This window comes from Tachypleus tridentatus, chromosome 8 (assembly GCF_004210375.1).
Source record: "Tachypleus tridentatus isolate NWPU-2018 chromosome 8, ASM421037v1, whole genome shotgun sequence".
NCBI classification, from domain to species: domain Eukaryota; kingdom Metazoa; phylum Arthropoda; class Merostomata; order Xiphosura; family Limulidae; genus Tachypleus; species Tachypleus tridentatus.
The window spans coordinates 19,974,923-19,995,191 of record NC_134832.1 but is presented as its reverse complement, the minus strand read 5'-3'; positions in this window follow the sequence as shown (position 1 = coordinate 19,995,191).

The window sequence follows — 20,269 nt, the reverse complement described above, 5'->3', positions numbered from 1 at the left end:
AAAAGGAATAAAAAATTATGGACAATTTAATATTTTCAGTGAGTTCGAATAATTTTAAGAAGTTTAATATTACAGATAAAATAAAAAAGCTCAGCTAAAACTAAAATCATGTTCGATTTTACTTTTTTTAATATAAGCCTAACTGTGTAGATTTTAAATAAAACACATTTCTCTAAGAAAGCGTTAAAGACACATTGTTGAGTTAAGTAAGTATTGAAGAAAATTATTTACTGCTATTCATGTAAGCTTGCTGGCTTAAAGTAAACATGTAGTGAAGGAAACAGTAAACCAAGAAAAGAATAACAACATTTTTGTAAGTGGTAGCTTTCCTAATATGTGTGTGTTTTCTTATAGTAAAACCATATCGTGCTATCTACTGAGCCTGCCAAGGAGAATCGAACCGCTGATTTTAGTATTGTAAGTCCGTATACTTACTGCTGTACTAGCGAGGGGATTTTCTAAATGAAAGAAATAAATTCGGTCATGTAACATTTTCGAAATATCTCTTGCTGCTGTAAAACCATTTATTTTTATTATGGCTTTCACAAAGTATAATCAGTTAATTATCTGTAGGTGCTAATGGATATTCATATTTAAAAGATATTTTTCGACTATGGAAAGCATGATATGTTTTACATTATTAATTTTTCTGGGACGGAAAAAATATTTTTGGCTAATGAAGGTGAATGTTGTGGAGCCGTTTAAACCAATTTCGAACATTTCTTCAGTTATTGTATTAGCATCTTGTGCGATATTTTGTCTACCAGGATATAATCTCAAATTTGTGGGGTGTACATGGTCAAAAAGGTGGATGAAATCAGCTAGTCAAGCCTTTGTCAGGAGAGTATTTCCAACAACATTACATTATATCCACTGTTGTCGGAAAAAAATCATATTAGGGTCCAAACGTTCTCGTGCTATTTTCTCCATATTCTTACTTTATTATCAATATGGAGAATGACGAAATGTGACAAATCATATCACGTGGTATGCTTCAAGGTATCTTTATTCACAATCTGAGTTATAATTTCTACGTTGTAGAATTTTTAATACCCTTTATGTGGTGCCATTAAAGATAGTTTAATCCTAGCCACTTGTGAAGTAATTGGTCAAATACAACATTGAAGATAATCCAGGCTTAGTCACTAAAGAAATAATTGGTTAAATAGGATAATGAAGATAGTCCACTCAAAACCAGACTCACTAGGTCGAATAGAACATTGAAGATAGTCCAGTCCTAGCCGCTTGTGATGGAATTGGTCTAGAAAGAAACTAGAGATAGTTTAATCCTAACCACTTGTGTAGGAACTGCTTAATTAGGACACGGTCTGACGTCTTCTGTACTTTGTATTTTTCAAACACGTACAGTTATTTTGTATTAATATCAAACCCAGATTTCTGGAGTTCTCTGTCCTCAAACTTAATTCTGAGCCGCCTGGTGCTGATAACAAACAAGAAACTTAACTGACACTGAACATGTCAGATGTACTGCGGTTAATGTGTTAATACATTCTTCGTTACATTCACTGATAAATTCTTATCATTTCTTTTAAAAAAATTAGAGAAAAACAATAATACAGGATTTCACAATTTAGATCATTATTTTCTTTCTACTACATAACATAACTTTCTTATACAAAAATTAATTTCATTTCCCATGTATTTAAAAAAATACAATGCAGAAAGAACAACAGCGTCTATTCTATGTTTACTCTAAATATAATTTAAAAATTCATCGTCGGAAAAAACTGTGTGCACTCCGTTTTATTAGTTTCTGTTTTATAGATTAAAGCTATCACATTAGATACAGAAAAAAAAAGCAACTTAAGCCTGAACACTAGATTTGCATGATAAACATCTAGTATAACACTTCTGTGTGTAACTTCACAAACCTCAGTTTACACAACAGAGACCGACTGGTTTTATCATATATATTTGGGCTTAGTAAAACTAAGATTATCCTTTATTCAATAAGCTCTTTGTACTTTTTCAAGCAACAAACTTTATCTTTTCTATCGAAAACTGTTTTAGTTCTTAACTTGATGCCATGCACAACCTCTATAAATCAGTTCTATATCTTACAGATAATGATGTATTTCTTCTGAATTGTCTTTTATTCTTTTCAGAATGTTGCTATTCTCATGTGTGTCTTCCCAATCGCTTGCGGATTCTTCAACAGGTATGTAAGTGAGTAGGTTGTTAGCCCACTGCACCGAGCCGTCCCTAATTTAGAAGTGTAAGACTAGAGGGAAGGCAGCTAGTCATCACCACCCACCGCCAACTCTTGGGCTACTCTTTTACCAACGAATAGTGGGATTGACCGTCACATTATAACGCCCCCACGGCTGGGAGAGAGAACATGTTTGGCGCAACGCGGGCGCGAACCCGCGACCCTCGGATTACAAGTCGCACGCCTTACGCGCTTGGCCATACCAGGCCCTTTTCTGTACACTATACATGCTATTTGTTTATCAATCACATCACTTTGCGTAGGTAGACCTATTACAAGATTATACGAAAAAAAGTACACGGATAGAATTTCACCTAAACCTAACATGGACATCTGCTCATTTTCAAAATATTTTGGATAACAAAATCTATAACATTCTACTTCTTAAATGAGACACAATTTGTAGCGAGTTTAGACATTGTATGCATCGTAATCTAATAAAACAACAAAGCTGTATATTAATAACCTTTAAAAAAATTGACATACAAAATATTTATAAAAACTTATTAGTTACATACGTTTTCCGTACGATAGTGATTTCGCCCTTCAGAAATCTGTTTAAAACACACTGAAATCCATCTTAATTTCAGCTGCGGCATATCGGCTCACAGAACGACTACGAGTTTTGTTTTGTTTTTTGTATTGCTTTATTTTTCAAATATAAGTCGTGACATCATACCTTCTTCATCCATTGAGCAATTTGAGATCTAATTACAGTTTTGGACTCAGGGTGTCAAAAACCTTTCGACTGGTGTATTTGATCACGCCCAAGATCTCATGGATTATTTACCCTAATCCTATCTAAAGCAATTTCAATTTGAGGATAGGCTGGTAAAGATCCTGATGAGTAATAAAATCGACTTAGTTACACGAGCGCTCCACGCTTGGTGTTTCTGGAGCACAAAATATATATAGCAGAGAAAAGAAGGAAAATTTCACATAGATTAATTTACTCTAATTCTGCTGAAAACAATTTTAAGTGTCTCTTTTTAGGTATTCACCGTTCAATTACACAAGGTGCTAGACCAGGTAAAAATCTTCTTGTGTAAATGCTATACAAATATTTTAATAAGATAAGTGTTTGGGTTTATCTCTTTAAATTATCGGCAAAAAGACCAATTATTAAGTCTTCTTCAAAAGGCAGAGTAAATATCAAACCAGATTTCACAAACATGTCACTTTATCTCGTGATTCTCATTTGTCAAATCATTGATTTTCTGACTGTTAAACACACCTCAGTTAAATATAGTTTCTTTGTAATGTCCTGCATGGTCAGGTGGGTTAAGGAGTTCGACTCGTACTCTGAAGGTCGCGGGTTGCAACCCCAGTCGCACCAAACATGCTCGCTCTTTCAGCCGTGGGGGCGTTATAATGTGACGGTCAATCCCACTATTCGTTAGTAAAAGATTAGCCCAAAAGTTGATGGTGGGTGATGATGACTAGCTTGCTTTCCTGTAGTTTTACACTTTTAAATCAGGGACGGTTATCACAGATAGCTCTCGTGTAGCTTTGCGCGAAATTAAAAAAACAAACAACTCTTTGTAATAGGCGTTCCCTTGTAAAATACCTAAACTTAATACGTTTACTTTCATTTCGAAAATTTACCTAAATGTACCATTGTAGCAGTACAATGCCTTTCGCTGATAGATGGTTCATCAAAGATCTGAAAGTTTATTTGTGATAATAAGATGAAACAATTTTAAAAGGTACTTGTGATTCTTTAAGGAAAAAGCACATACACAAACTTAAACTCAACTCTGACTCTTGTTCGTGTATAGTGGTAAAATGAACAAGTTTACAATCATTTTAGAATACCTTTTCTTTCTGAAATGACAATGGTCTAACAATGATCGAAACTTGTGCCAGTTTATCATTCTTTTTTCTTCTGGTTCATAGCATCAATACAACCAAAAAATGTACTGTTTGTATTTTTATGAAAAGTATATTATATATCCCATAAGTTTCTTTGTATATTTTTTCATCTGATATGCGCTTTGTTTTCTTTTCGTCTTACTAAATTCAAAGCATGAGCTCAGTCCATCAGCGATGTCCACAAACTAGTATGATTACCATTGTCTAAAATCTATGGCTAAAGGCTAACTAGCTCTCATCGCTTTTTTTAGTTTTCTTGCTGCAATACTTTTACTCCTTCTGTTTAAATATCTGTTGTATCAAAATTTTATCTCATAATATCCTTTGAAAGTAATCATGAATGTAACTTTTATGAACTCTTTCTTATTGCAGTTGATTTGAATTAAGCACAAAGCTACACAACGGGCTATTCGTACTCTGCTCACCACGGGTATCGAAACCCGGTTTTGAGCATTGTAAGTCTGCAGACATACCGTTGAACCACTGGGGTGCAAACTCTTTCTGATGTTGAAATCAATTCTTGTGTGAACATTTGGGTTTGTTCTTATTCAAAATATTTTGAAATATTTTCATTTCTAGAGTATGCTGTGAGATCATCTGAAGATATTGTTACTCCTATATCCGTGGTTGGAAGAGAATAGCTTGTGTTGCTTTGTGCTTTAAAAAAACGAATACCCTGCTACTAAGACTAATAAACTTTGAGGTATCAGTGCCATTTGTAAGTGTGGTGTTGTAAAATAAAAGGTAGACGTTTCTGTAGTTAAAACTCGTGAAGTGTACTAACTGTTGAGATGGTTTATTTTTTATTTTTCCTTTTTTAATAAATAAATAGTACAACAACACAAAACAAGTCAATCGTTGTCCATATCTGGAACTTCTTGAATCGACCTTTTTGCATACTTTAGAATAGCTTGTAGTCGAAAACTGTTTTACGCACTTTTTCTCAACCTGCATTTTAAAACAAGTAGAAATCTAAAAGCACATGCATATGTGATTTAACTGAGAGTTCCTGGTTTCGGTTTATTTTAAGCACCTTTTCGAGATTTACTCATATGCAAACAACACCTTTTCCAACCTGAGAATGTAATCACACAAAATGATTTTTTTATTTTACATTAACCTGCTATGGAATTATCTGTTAGTTTTTAATATCGTCCTTTTGGGTTTTGTAAACAAATTACTCACATGATCTCTTTTGTATTTTCTAATTCATATTTTCGAAGGCAAAAATAGTTTTTGGTTATCTAGCACAGTAAGTGGAGTATTTGTTTTTATCGAATGTTTTAATATAAATATTTTTCTCCTATTTTATTGAAATAACAAAATTTTATTTTTATGATGTTTCGGCGATAGAAACTAAATAAGAGTTTAACAAATAAGCGAAATTGGACACTTGAGACTCGCTCTCTTGTTATCCAATAATTTATTAGGTAAAAAATATCTATGGTAGCGTCCTCTGTTGACAAGCACTTCATTTTTGTATCCTATCCTTCCCTACCTTCGTAAAGAAAACATGGAAATTACACAAATTTAAATAATGAGCAGCATAAAAATATTCTAATTCATAAACAACTGCGAGATATAAATAGTTTTTACTCTTAGTAATACTGTGCAATATTTCTTGCATAAAACATTTTTCGTACATTATATTGTTCTTCACCATCCTACAAATCATCATGAAAAACTTCAAAAGGAATAAGCTTTTATTAATATGTAATTAGGAGTTCGATTCCTCTCGGTAAACTCAGCAGATAGCCTGATGTACCTTTGCTATAAGAAAACATGCACACTTGTTTATATATACAGTAGAAATGGTTATTTTCTATCTTTACAAAATCAACAAACCACCAATAGACAAAAACGGAGCTAGTGATGCAAATAAGTTATATATCAAGATTTATCAAAGTTGAAACAATGAAATATATTATGCAGTATTATTTTTGTAAAAAATCCGGATCTAGCCTAGTAATTAGAGTGTAGGGCTGCGAACCATATTCAGAAGTTAAAATTCAGTCGTCGAAGCATTAAAAAGTGTAACAGTAAGCTCCGTTAACTGATTCAAAGAGTTAATTAACACGTAACGCCAGACTCCCTTATCTTTTTTTTTCTTTCTTCTTGTCAGTATAACTTTCATTAGCATATGGTACTGTTTAGATTAAATATTCCAATTCCCTTCCAGTTTTTTGCAAATGATTAACATGTAAACATTAACTAACAGTGAAAAAATAAAGAGCATTATTTGAATAAAACGATCTTTTCAATTTGATGAAATATTACCTGATAGCTACATTTGTGCTCTGTAATCACATTTTCAGCTTAAGTTGATTTAAGATTCGAAATGCTTTCATTTGAAAATTTTTAAACAAGTTTTGAAACGGGCACTCCCTGATTAAAGCAAATAATTAGATGTCTCTTATCATGTATCAACAAGGTAGCTAATGTTGTGACAAGCGATTTCCCTCCAGTAGAAAGAGGCTTTAAATAAAGGAAACACGCTTCGTGTGACAGGTTGTCAATATTCACTCAACAGTGGGTCAGCTCTGACTAGTTTTTTCATAAAAACAAATGGTATTTAATACTTTTTTATTTTTCTACTGGTGTTTTCTTTTACTCAATCGTATTCAGATAAAAAGTTTTATTGACTAAGAACATACTAATTTCCAAAGCAAATATGAATGTGAAAAAATAACTTTTGTTGTGTTTTTTTATTGTTTTGGAATTTCGCACAAAGCTACTCGGGGGCCACCTGCGCTAGCCGTCCCTAATTAAACAGTGTAAGACTAGAGGGAAGGCAAATAATCATCACCACCCACCACTAACTCTTAGGCTACTCTTTTGCCAACGAATAATGGGATTGACTATCATATTTATAACACCGCCACGGCTGTAAGAGCAAGCATGTTTAGTCTGACGGAAATTCGAACCCGACACCCTCAGATTACGAGTCGAGCGCCTTAACCACCTGTCCATGCATGGTCTTAATCCGATATAATAACCAACAGACTAAGCTAAACCAATAAATGGAAAGGTATGACATGTTCTACTGAATTATCAGGAATTGTTCTTAATGTAAACAATAAAATATTAAATTAATTATTGTGTAGCTCATCCACAATTGTTTCTCAATTATATAATAAGATTAAATGCAATGTAAAAGTCTCCAAATAGCTCTTTATGGACATCACCCAAATATATTTTCTACCACGTTGGATACTAGATCAAAGTAAATGTGAGTATGTCAGAAACTTTCAAAAGGGAACTTATTTTGTTTAATTCTGGACAAATATGAATAAAAATGAATGTAAAAGACATGTATAAATTATTCTGCATACATAAGTCTCAATATTATCAATTAATATGATGTAAATACATTTACTATAAACGGTTCAATTTAAGAGTATGTTTAAATATATTGATCTTCGTTCGTCATTTAATTCTGTCTTTTAGAGGAATAATATAACAAAATCCATGTATGGAAAGTGCTTGAGCTTTCTGGAATAACTTTATCTCTTTGACACAGAATGTCTGTAAATCAGCGAACAATATATCATGGAGTCTGTGCTTCAAGATTTCGACGTATAGCATCTGTAAGGATGAGATTATATTCCTACAACACGTGATATTTTACAGAGGTTCCACAAATTAGAAATAAAGACAACATAATAACTCTACAATACATGATTAGAGAAAGTTTTATTAAAAGTTAGAGTCCGGTATGGACTATTACAACAACACAGTTCACAGGAAGTATTTGTTTCTTTGTTTATAGGTAAGCACAAAACTACACAAATGGCTATCTGTACTATGCTTACCATGGGTATAGAAACTCAGTTTCTAGCGTTGTAAGTTTCCAGACATGCTCTTGTGCTACTGGAGGAACCACAGGAAGCGTCCTGCAATTTTTGCTGATGGAAATAGCATTTAAACACTTGAACATTAATAAGAAATATCTTATATATATCTTCTTTTCTATGTATGACGTTATAAGCCCTTGATAAAAAACGTTAATATTACTGCAGTACTATTACATAAATTCCGATCCAATGTCATTACTGGTTCAAACTGTTTTATGCATTCTGTTTCCACGTACTTCATTCTTTTGTGATTTAAAAGTTGCATGTCGTACTCTTCTCTTTACTCAGAGTAACTGTCGTCAATACTTAAGGTAATCAGCAATAGCAAATTAAAAAAGCTTACCTCCATGAACAGACCTTTACATTTACAAATCGTGTACAAGAGATAAAAATGTATGATTTGAAATAATCATTTACTTTAGTTGGATCGATATAAAAACAATAAAAGTGCATTTAATATCTTTGATTATAGCAAAAATGAAACTGAAACTGTTTGTTTGTTTGTTTTTTGGAATTTCGCACAAAGCTACTCGAGGGCTATCTGTGCTAGCCGTCCCTAATTTAGTAGTGTAAGACTAGAGGGAAGGCAGCTAGTCATCACCACCCACCGCCAACTCTTGGGCTACTCTTTTACCAACGAATTGTGGGATTGACCGTCACATTATACACCCCCACGGCTGGGAGGGCGAGCATGTTTAGCGCGACGCGGGCGCGAACCCGCGATCCTCAGATTACGAGTCGCACGCCTTACGCGCTTGGCCATGCCAGGCCAAAACTGAAACTAAACTTCCCGACAGCAACTATAGTCAACATAAAAAGCAGTAGCAATTTTCCAGCTGAAAGCATACTTTTAATCAAAGACTCTTCTTACGTATTAAAATATTTTTAACCTCGACCAAGAATTTTAATCTTACCAATGATTTCAAAATAGACAACTGAAACGAAGACAACATAGAAACTTGATGCTTAATCAGTGACTCTTGAAATTATCAAAAAATTCAATAAAACGAATAAACACTTAAACCAATATCATCTTCAAGTCGTTGCTGTATTTTAAATACGAACAATAAGTCTGAATATTTTATATATTCTACATACTTTTCAACACATCGTTTTTTTCCTATTGTTGAAAAAAAAATAATTTCTGAGTGAATTCGGTGTGGATTCCTGTACGTGGTGAGAAGACCTCTCAGAGAAGGTTCTGTTCTTTCAGTTTACCTCCTCTGGAATCTAAACATCCACCCACGTGTTTGGCGTGAGTGGTGACCCGTGAAGGGGAGTAGAAGATCCTGGTGGTTGAGGGGTCCAACCCTAACACACCACTTTGGCCTTGAATTCCTGTAAACGGGCAGTCTTGGAGTGGCTCACTTTGGGTCAATAGGCTGATCTACTTGTGTTATGGTCAACCAAGTACCAGTGTTGGATGACACAACAGTGGTTGTGGACATTGTATCTGATGCTGATGTTTGGGTATAGTGGCCACGAAACCCTGATGTTGCTTCAGTTTGGCATTGTAGTGCGTCCCCTCGTAGAGCTTCATGGTGGGTGGGGTCAGTGGACACCGAAATATTCTTTCTTTATTATGGATCTTCCAAATAAAAACTTAAATAAAATAATAAAATAACAGTCTATGGGTAAACGACCACGTCTTGAAGATTCCGATCAGCAATCTCCAACATCTGTAACACCTGTTGCACCTCATTTTCTTATAGTACATTTTCTTTCAGACAAACCTTTAGGTCAAAGGTCTCCCTTTTTCTTTCAGACGGGACTAGAGGGACTTGCTGGCTCTTCAAAGTCATTAAAGAAGCTTCGATATGGTAGCATATTGGTAGAAACATCCGCATCTCAACACAGTGAACTCCTCTTGCATTCAGAGGCATTGGTGATATACCTAGTGAGGTTACGCCTCATGCTACTTTGAATTCATCACGAAGAGTTATTGTTAAGATGGATTTGAAGAACATCCCCGAGTCAGATGTTATCGCTGGTTTCTCCATTCAAAGAGTTTCTGCAGTGAGGGGCAGAAGATGGAATTATGATACCTACTAATGTTCTCATTCTGACATTTACATTATCAAATCACCCTGCCACCATCAAGGCAGGTTATCTTAATTGCAAGGTACGGCCGTACATTCCAAACCCTCTCCGATGTTTCAAGTTTCAGCGGTTCGATCACTCGAAGAAGACATCATTGTGATGGGAAGGACCACAATGCCTGTGAGTGTGGAACGGACCCTCATTGCGTCAATTACAATGGCTCTCACACGTCCTACATCCTTGTGCAAATTAATTGAAACAAGTGGTCATTTTACAATAGTTTCAGCATGACAGCCGGTGTAGGCTCGCTGGACCCGCTGATATCCTTTAATAGTCATTTTGTCACACAGACAGCGTCATTAGCTGTGTTTTGCAGTACGGTCGATCTATTTTTGGGATATATGACGAAATTTTGAGGAATATTACGTCATTCGAAATTGCATTAGAATGGCAAGGAGACCAGTCAAAAAACAACTTCTTTCTATCTCAATGAATGAAAAATGGTATCAATGGGGTCTGAAATACAAGAACTGGACGCAAGAACAGTGGAGGAAGGTGTTATTTAGTGACGAGACTCATTTCTTCGAACAAAGTAAAAGAAGTCTGCATGTTCGTAGAGCTCCAGGTGAGAAATTTCGAGAATCTCACATCAATCAGTTCTTAAAACGTCCCTTGGAGAAGATGTTTTGGAGCTTTTTCAGCTACTATGGCGTCGGAGGCTTACATATCGTAAAAGGTATGATGCAAAGACCACAGTACATCGAAGTTTTGTAGAGAAGAGTCGTTCCACAATTGAAAAAGAGATTTCCAGACGCATCTGGCATTTTTCAACAAGATTTGGCTCCGTGCCACACATCAAAACATGTGAAGAATTTTATGACTACAACGCAAATAAATGTGATGGACTGGCCTGGAAACTCTCCGGACTTAAATGCTATTGAAAATATTTGGGCTATTTGTAAAGAAAGACTTCGGGGGAAAAGACTGTACTACGAAAGATAAGCAAATTGAGGCCATAATTGAGGTGTGGTACCGCGATCCAAAAATTAGTAAAGATTGCAGTCAACTCGTGGACTTGATGCCAAAGCGGATTAATGATCTTCTGAAAAATAAAAGTGGTCATATCATGTATTAATTTCTGAGTAATTTTTGAATTCTCAAAAATGAAACGCAAAAAAGTGAAAAAATCGTAATTTTCCGTCTTGTTTCAATTAATTTGCACAAGGGTGTACTTTCGTTCTTTACCTGAATGGTTGGAAGAAAAAGAGGTGCAGCATTTGAAAATGATTCAAAACATTACTTACTCTGAGGCTCGAAAGTTGCTATCATCTCGGACGTATGCTGTTGCATTTCGTTCAACTACTACAGTGGGACTGCAGATGGAACTCTCTTTGTCTCCAAAAGAATCCTTCTCAAACAAAATGAAAAGTATTTTGATCTCCATGGTTAAAAAAGTTGATGAATCAACTTCAACACTAATTTCTATCCCTAACATACATTCCAGCAAACCCCAATGTCCACTTTCTTTGGTTCCGGGTACGGAAATTTCCTCGGGCACATCTTATTCTCCCACCCCGAGATGCAAACTGACCATTCGTTCATGTTTTCAGTCACTATAATCCTTTTCCAACAGCAAAGACCTGCTTAATTGATCCGGAGTAGGATCCATGGAGGTCGACAGGCCTTCCACGAATAAAGATAATAAAGAAAAAGACGTGGTTTTAAACAAAAGGGCTCTCCATCCAATTCGCCTACACATAAATAAAAATGATCACGAGGTATACGTTCTAATCCAGATGACACCAAATCACCGATTACTTCCTTCCATCCTGTATGTCTATCCTTACAGAAAACATTTCTGGAACCTGCCAATACAGTCACCTTTCAGCGTTTTTCTTTGTGCAAAAATAACAGTGTATAGAAGGGTGGCACGTTTGGTTGGTCAGCATGTGTCCACCTTTACTACTCGACACGCCCTTGGAGGCCGTAGCCATCCGTGTTCCGTTGGGTTGTACCATCACTGTTTTTTCTTTCTACCTGTCGCCTGGAGAGATATGTGATATATCATATCTTGATGATCTCATTTAATAGTTGACTTACGCCTTTTTAATCCTGGGAGACTTTAATGGACATCATCCCCTCTGAGAAAATGCTCATATTGATGGGAGATGTCGTTCTGTGGAGTGTATACTTTCTGATCACAACCTTTCTCTTTTCAACAGTGGTTCTTATACTTATTTTCATGCACCTAGTCAGTCCTTTACTGCTATTAATCTCTCAGTTTGCTCCCCTTCACTATTCTCCCACTTTTCATAGAGGGTTGACAGTAATCCACGAGGCAGTGATCATTTTCCTATAATTTTGAGAAAGACTGGCCGTGGTCGATGCCACCCAACCCGCGTTCCCCGGTGGAAACTGGATCAAGCAAACTGGCCCTCTTTCACTGCTCTCGCAGAACATGATCTGGACATCGTCTGTAAGCCATCAATAGTAACTGACTGTATTATGTAGGCAGCTATTCGATGTCTTCGTAAAACCCTCGACACCTTTTCCATGATATCCTCAGCCGTGGTGGAATCCTGCCTGCCACATAGCACGGAAGGCTCAAAAACGAACCTAGGATACTTTTCGTATGTATTCCACGCTCTCGCATCGCATCGCTTTCCAACAGGCCCGTGCACATGCTCGGTGGGTAAGACGTCAAAGCCAAAAAGACTATTGGATTAAACTTACAACCAACATATCTTCTACAACCAAGTTCCAAAGTTATGTGAAATAAAATTCGAATGGTCTGTGGGTAATATAATTCTGTCCCCCTCTCGATCTCGCTCTCTGATGGACAGGAAGTAGCTGATACCCAGAACATCGCTGATAGTCTAGGTAAAAGCTTTTGTGAGATATCTAGCACTTCTGCCTCTTCCTCCACCTTCTTAGCCATCAAGACTCAGACAGAGCGATCACCTCTTTCCTTTCGAGTTGATTGTCTCTTTGACTATAATCGTCCCTTTACACTGGTGGAACTCAAACTGGCCCTTCAATGATCTGGCAGTAAATCGCTCGGACCTGATGATGTACACTATAAAATGTTGCGCGTTGTGCTAAAGTAGACCACAGCAAACGGCTTTATCTCCTTTCTATCTAAAAACGTTTACATGCACTGTTTCCGCCAAACGAGTATTCATCCTGATCCTTAACTCCGTATCGATTAAGTTGTGCTGCTTGTGGTCTCTGAAACAAAGTTCTTGGGGCTTATCTTTGAGTGTAAGCTGACCTTTATACCACACATCAAGCAGGTACGGGTCAAATGTACATGTTCTTATTCGATCGAAACTAGACTATGTATCACTGATCTGTGGCTCTGCCAGGACCTCAGCCTTAAATATGCTGGACCCTGTTCATCATCAAGGACTTCGGCTCCGCAATGGGGCTTTCTGCACTTCCCCAGTTCAGAGCTTATATACAGAGTCTCATGAACCTTCTTTGCACCTCCGCCGTTTGCAACTGTCTTTACTATTTGCTTCGAAACGTCGTTCCTTACCAAAGCATCCAACCTGGGGTTGTGTTTTCCTTCCTCGGTGAGCCATACGTTTTCAGAACAGACGATCTGCCATTGCTCCTTTCGGCTTTCGTATCCAGGCGCAGTTGGATGTATTAGGTCTGTCCTTGGATAGCATTGCTGTATCCACTGGTCAACCCATCCCACCATGGCTTATTACAATCCCAAAATGTGACCTATCTTTAAGTCATCTGAGAAAAGCAGATACTCCTGTGATACTGTGTTTTATTTGCTGAACATCTTTCAAACTATCATTCCATTCCTACTTATCCAGAAGGTTCGAAATCAGGTGACTGTGTGGGCTCTGTCATGGTTTGTTGTGGTTCGGTAGTTGCGCCCAGAATCCCTTCGACAGCTTCTGTGTTTACTGTTAATCTGTACACCATTTCTCTTGCCCTGGATCACATAGCAGCTAAGCAGTACTCAAATTGCACTATTTTTACTGAATCGCTTAGTTCTCTACAGGCTCTGGAATTGCGTTCTAGTTAATTTACACCCTGTTCTCACCGATATTCAAAACCGACTGACCCATTTCTCTTTAACATCTACTTCTATCCAGTTTTTCTGGATACCGGGCCACGTTGGTGTTTGTGGGAATGGGCTCGCCAACACCTGCAGCTAATTCTGTCTGCTTTGGCACTATCACTGCTGTGCCTTTTCCGTACATGGATTATGGTCCTGTATTCAAGGTTTGGCTCCGTGCTAGTTAGCAGTCGATTTGGAGTGAGCAACACGAAAACAAACTTTTCCAAACAAAACCCTATAATGGACTTTGGCCGTTTTGCTTCCGTAAGGATCGGAAAGAGGAAGTTGCTCTAACTAGGCTACGCATTGGTCACAGTTTTCTAGCTCATCGTTTTCTATTATCTGGAACTGATGCACCAGTGTATAGTTTGTGTAACACTCAGGTCACAATAAGCCACATTTTACTTTTTGTCATAGTTACGATTTTCATCGATGGCACCATTCTCAACATGTTCTGTCGCACGATTTGTCCATAATGTTAGGCATGTTATTGGTGAAGGTGACACTGTCCACATTGGTTATGTTTTTAGTTTTTGAAAAGCCATTAATCGTTTTAATACCAATTAATTTTTTTTTTAATTTATACATTACACTTTTTTAATATGGCTCTCTTTTAAAAAATCATAGTTCATCTAGTTTGATTTGAAATTAGAAACTGGCCGTAACATTAAATAACTCGAAACCAGGACTGGAAAGGCCAACTTCAGGTGACTAACACTGTTGTTTGAACTACCCGTTAGTCATCCTGGCGAGTTATTATTATAATTTTGCTCCACGTATTTTAAAACCTTTTTATTACTTTACTTTTTGAAAAAGACCTTCACGTCAAATAACTCGGAACGAGGAATGGAAAGGCCAACTTCAGGTGACTAACGGTGGTTTTTTGTACTTACCTGTTAGTCTTCGAGGCGAGTTATGATTATTACATTTACGCTACAGAAAGTGGAGTGAACAACGAGAAAACATGCTTTACCAAATAAAACCTTCTATTGGACTTTGGTCGTCTTGCTTCCGTAAGGATCGGAAAAAGGAAGTTGTTACAACTAGGCTACGTATTGGTCACAGTGTTTTAACTCATCGTTTCCTATTATCTGGGTCTGATGCACCACTGTGTTGTCTGTGTAACACTCAGGTCACAATAAGCCACACTTTACTGTCTTGCCGTCATTATGACTCTCAACGACGGCACCATTTTAAACATGTTCTGTCCCAAGGTTTATCCGTTACATTAGACAGTGTAATTAGTAATGGTGACACTGTCCACCTTAGAAATGTTTTTAGTTTGTTAAAGGTCATTAATCTTTTTAATTTTATTTAAATGTTTTAATTTATACGTTAGGCCTTTTTTAATGCGATTTTCTTTTAAGAATCAAAGTTCATCTAGTTCGATTTTACATTAGAAAATGGCCATAACGTCAAATAACTCGAAACCAGGACTGGAAAGGCCAACTTCAGGTGACAAACGATGGTTTTGGTACTTACCTGTTAGTCTTCCTGGCGAGTTATGATAATTACAGTTATGCTACAGAAAGTCTTTTATAATTTGTATTACTGTAGTTTTTCTCTTATTGCTGTAAACTAGATGTAAAAATTGGATTTAATGCTATTTATGTTTTTAATTAAAAAATTCAACTTTGTTTTGTTTTACCATAATTTCCTTTTATAAATGTTATTCATTTTACTTTAATTTTAACTTTTTACCGTATGATTGGCACAGTTAGCCTAGTTGCTTTGCGCCATGAAACACCAAGCTAACCAACTGAATGTACACTTAATAATCTTTCTACGTTTTACAGTTGTAAAGTAGCATCAATTAAATAACTAACACAAACATATATTGCAAAGTCACTTAATTTATGTGTCATGTTATTAGTTCACACAACAATCTCACAAACATACGACCTGAGAGATCCTACTGGAAATACATTATATATCATAAACCTCATTAAGAAAGAGACGCCATTTTTTAAACAGCCTGAGCCTTTCGAGTCGATTTATCAGTTTCTGCAATATTTCTTTAAGTGATGCATGACGCTATCTTACTAAAACTACGTTGATTAAGACAGGTAGAACACGGCTTCTCTTTTCCAGCACCTTATGGATCAGGTTACAAATCAACGAAGATTCTAATCCATCAGGATTCCAACCTTGTCAACATAGTCTGACAACGAAGTTCGTGGCTAAGTTTATCGAAAATCTATAAACATTCATCAAAATTGAAGACGTTCACGTGTTTTTACTACATAACAATTAATTTAAAATTTTAAAAGCGCTATAAATTATTTTAAAATTTTATGACAAAAGAATTCCAAAGTTTTGTGAAAATAACACAAATATTGATCAAGATTCTGTGTATATATTACAAACGAGCATAACCATATATTCAATTATATTCTCCAGTCTTACATATACTCTTGGTATTTTAAAATAAAATTACTACTAAAATAAATCGAATGGTCCAATACATTAGAAAGTCAAGATTATTTTTAATATCCTAAAGATACTTTCACTGAAATTAAAGCTTACTTATACCCTGCAATGAATAAAATATTCTGAGCTTCAATTATTATAAAACAAATAATAAAACTGAAATACCTCAAGACATTCCTGAGATTCCACAATTTTTGGTTTTTTTATCACCATTCATCATCCGCGCATACAGTAATTCTAACACAAAACTAATAACTGTAGTGCTTTTCCTCTTCACCAGATTGCAAAATAATAAAATTATGAATTTAAAGTCAACGACTACTTCTGCTAACTTTGTTATATAATATTTATTAAAGTTCTATTTTTTCTTTACTTACTTTCCTAAAATCAAGGTTTTTGTTATGAAAATCAAGTTAATTGGATATTTTTATACATTCTTCTTAATTTCTCCATTATAACTCGAAATCAGAGATGTGTTAAATATAATCTTTTAGATGTATATTTTGTTTCCCACGAGTCGTTGCTCAATAAGCTTTATATTTAATACAAAAACTCATCAGATGGGCTGAAAGATGAGAAATAAAACACTTCATGTAATGTTATTTCTACATGTAGCATTATACTTTAAAAGCTGGCGAACTCATTGGTACCAATAGGTCTAACAGTTATTGTAAAAATCGAGTTGTCTACAGATTATTTATCTTTCTACTCTTAATTTCTTCTCTGTGGATAGAAATTGGAAAAGTGTGAAAACAGTCTAAGAAGCTTTACGCTCAATACCAGAACTCATCAGTTGGGTTGTACAATGAGAAACAAAAGGCTTATATATATATATATATATATGCTGTGAAAGAAAAATAAATAATAAAATGTGTATATATTGTGTAAAGAAAAGACTTATAGGTAATTAAAGTGGAAGACGTGTGATCAAGAAAGTTGTCACCAATAACAGAAACAAAAGAGCCCCACAATAACCAATAAAAACTATAAGGAACAAAAAAGAGGGAGATAAAGATGAAGGGAGAAGTGTCCTCATAAATTATCAGTTCATTGTCCACCTACGAAAAGGATTCGCAACACTTGCCTTTAAAGGATAAAAATAATTAATACCAAATAATAATGATATTTAACTATTAATGTTGACGTTTTCATAACTTATTCTGAAAGGAAATAAAACACTAAGCGTCGTTCTTATAGGGTCTGATGAACCGTTGTTACGTAAATAATTTATCTCGGACGAGTCTCTGATTTATTGTTACATATTATAATTTATAACAGCCGGAAATTTTAATTTTAGTTTGAGTGTTATTTGAATGTCGTTATTTACTAAATTTATGATATTTGCCAACAAGATTGATACACACGATTTTATTTCTTAACACAAATATATTTAAATATACGAACAACAATACAATTTAAAATAACGGTTACTATAAATAATTATTTATATACAGAAGTTTTACAAACTTACAAACAACATTGCGTCTTCAATCTCATGTTGAACTGAATATTTCATTGACGGTTCACGATAGGTGGATTAATTCTGAGTTGATAATGTTATACTTGATTTTAAGGCTGGCTAGCTAGCTCTATTCTTGGCTGATCTTAAGCCCTTTACAAGCTAACTTTTCTCTGAAGAAGGTATCTAATGTTCTCGAAGAAATACTAAAGTCTGAAGACAATTCACTGAAGTTAAACGGTTTGTAATGTTCAAAGTCTATAAACGCCTGTTAAACTATCTATAGTTTCCCGATTAGTAAGCGTTTATTACAGTTATAGCTTCCGATGTTTATAGTATACTTACTGTAACAAACCAACGATATAAAACCCTCTCTTGACGTGTCGAGTTACAAATTTTAAGGTAAGGTTCTCGAAAGTTCAGTTGACAACAATATTCAAATAAATACTAGTGCTTTCGTAAAACATGTATTGTTGATTCTTACACTCGAGAATCTACAAATTAAAGGAATAGGTGGGAATTTCATAGCACACATTTAACAATATAAGTTGCAATCATTTCTACCTATATATTAAACTGAAACTACATATATATTAAAATAATTATATAATAGTAAATCCGCGACACTGTGTTCTACTTTTAGAGGCTACTCGTACTTCACATTAACACCTTCAGACCTAACTGAAGTGACGTTTTGCCTTACATACGAGCCATGGCACCACAGGTATCTTGACAATTTAAGAGTTTAGGAATTTTCTTCGTCCTTAATTCTACATTCGTCAATACGCTACTACTATGAATGATAGGTTATCGGAGGAACTGATATTACAGACCTTTCAAAGTAAGAATATTCGAATAACGAGAGTGTTAAATAATGTAGAAGCAATAAGCAGCATTTTGAGTACAGAAATTTCAATGTTCCCCCATGTAGCGCAAATAAAACTTGCACATTAGCTTATTTATGATACTAACACGTTCTAAACCTACTACTCAAGCCAATCAGTAACAAAGCCTTTTTACTACAATGTGAAGGTTTTGATAAAATAAAATATTCCCATCTACAAAACCATTGTAATGATTGTAAGAACATAACAACAAGTATTTAAGCTTCAAGTAGCGCCTCTAAATCAACGACTATTTTCATGAAAAAGTGGACAAAAATATAATAATAGCAATCCTTCCTCACCACATTTTTGTTAAGTCCTCAGATTTAGATCCTATGGAATTACCATACATTAGTCTGCGTAAGTGGACTTCGAAGCCAGTGTACAATATAGATCCATGGAAAGTTTATCAGGATGTAAAATTAAATATTGATCTTTACTTCTTTCACAAAAATGTGTTGTAGTGGATACTGTGGAGTCACTCATCAGTTCGCACAAGTGTATTTTAATGAATATTATAGCGTCATCCATCAGGTTGAGCATGATGGGCAACAGAGGAAAGTGAATCCGATAGATATAAGATATATGGAGTTCCATTTTTACAGAATTCAATGTATTCCAAGAGTTCTGGTTCGCATTTATCCTAGCTTCCAAATTGTGACTTCAAAAATAGAATTCGGAAACGTGTTTTTATAACAAAAGAAATTATACGGTGTCGGTTAATATATTATATTAATTATTTTGTAAGTCTTGATTTAGACAGTTCACAGCTTCCCCTTTTTCAGTAGTCACGGCATCTTTGAATATTGTATTTTCTTCAACAAACACACATAAAGTACAAACACTATAGACTAGTAGATGTTTCACAGCAACAAGCAAGGCTCAGTGATTTCACGCTTTGGAGCCGTAATCACATGGTTGTAAGTCTTAAGCTGGTTCGTGTCATTGTGTCCTTCCTTGCAGAAGACACATTATCACATTTGTTCTAGTTAACTCCGTATAAATTTTCTTAAACAATATAAAAAGGACATGTATCATTCTAAATAATTAGAATTGCTGTCGTCTAGACACGGACTAAAGTTATCACTGTTAAGAACAGGATACAGCCTAATAAGACAGGCCTGCGAATTTAAACTTCGTAAGAGTTGTTTCGGTTTCAACAACCGGTTCTTCCATAATTCAGCTACGCCGATTTCGAAAACAATATTCATTTTATTATATCACAAATGATCTTTTTTGTTTACAAATCGGAAAAAAAACTTATTTAGATCAATGCTTTATTTCGTTTACCACAGTGAACATTTTATATCATTATTTTTGTTAACACATTTTGAAAGAAAATGAAGATAAAGGAAGAATATTTAAACGAATATGAATCCTCATTCATCTTGATTTTCTTCTATGAAATCTACGACTTTA